The 1,153-nt window shown below is 39.8% G+C and overlaps 1 protein-coding gene across 1 annotated transcript in view; it reads right to left on the bottom strand.

Annotated features, from left to right (window-relative positions):
• The window catches only part of G3BP2 (G3BP stress granule assembly factor 2), a 1,493,999-nt gene extending 1,493,556 nt beyond the window's left edge, over positions 1-443 (bottom strand). Inside the window, exon 1 of the mRNA XM_044061106.1 lies at positions 172-443. The gene's annotated coding sequence lies outside the window, so the exon portion shown is untranslated. The remainder of the gene's footprint in view (positions 1-171) is intronic.
• Between the last annotated feature and the right edge of the window lie 710 nt (positions 444-1,153).

Genomic DNA, 1,153 nt, shown 5'->3' with positions numbered 1-1,153 from the left:
CATAAGCAAAATACTATTCGTTTAAATAATAGGAAACTTATAAACAACAATTCCTACCATCAAACCAAGGAACACAACCGGAAAACAATTAAAACATATACTGGTTGCAAGAGTTACACCCAAAATGCGATCAACATGCATCCTTCTAATCAAAGACGTTTGCAAACTTACCTAATGTAGCGTAATTGGCAGTACAGGAATCAGAACGCGAAAATCGTAAAAAAAGACAAATGCCTACAGCGAAGAAACACTAGAAAGCTGCCTAAATCGGCGATAATCCTCCTTTAAAAGTGCCACCTAACATAAACCATAGTCTCATAAACATCAGATACGCTACATAGGCAGCTGTAAACCATTTAAACGTGAAGTGTCTCTTTATTGTCCTACCCCTGCACTGCAGGCCCAAGAACCCCGGCCCCACTGTCACAACGTCAGAGCAAATACTTCCCGCCAATGGCCAGCATTTGTAGCCTTGAGTAATACTAAAGCTAACGATTTGCTACACTGGAGAAAGTGGGACGGCATTACTTTGTGTTAATATGTAGCTACTTTTGCTGTTAGTGATATTCTGTGGTTTATACTACAGTAAACTCGTGTTTGTAAATATCGGTTTCACGAATAGCATTCCAGATCAGGTGGCAAAGACAATCTCATTGGAATGCTATCAGTAACTGTATTTAAAATAGGGAAAAGTGAACATAAATATTACTTACTGCCTTGAGGTGGGAATAAATATCTTTATACTTAAAAATAGTGCATACTTGAGTGGAGAAAATAGCAACAGCCAGTATTTACAGTGAACAATTAAAATAAATCACTAATTAAATGAAAGAAAGACAATTGAATGAATAACCTGATGCACGCAAAGGACATCAGGACTCAGAAGTACCAGTTGTGCCAACAAACCATCTCATAAAATGTAATCAGCTTCCAGGTTAAGGACCCAGTCAGCACCAATGGCTGAGGGGTTCCTGCCCATCCAGACTGTAGGGCAAAGCCTTTTGCCAAACTTATCTACTCCTTCAGTCTCCCCGTCTGTTGTGGGACGGGGTGGGGTTAACATATATTCCTGAAGATGGCCAGAAACTTTAATGGGTGAAAAGCTCACATTAGTCAAGCCCACATTACTTCTTACCAGGTCTCCCATGAATTC

Source organism: Protopterus annectens, chromosome 2.part0, assembly GCF_019279795.1.
Source record: "Protopterus annectens isolate FY-2018-M chromosome 2.part0, PAN1.0, whole genome shotgun sequence".
NCBI classification, from domain to species: Eukaryota; Metazoa; Chordata; order Ceratodontiformes; family Protopteridae; genus Protopterus; species Protopterus annectens.
The sequence above is the reverse complement of the archived record's forward strand: the minus strand, read 5'-3'. Positions and strand labels throughout refer to the sequence as shown.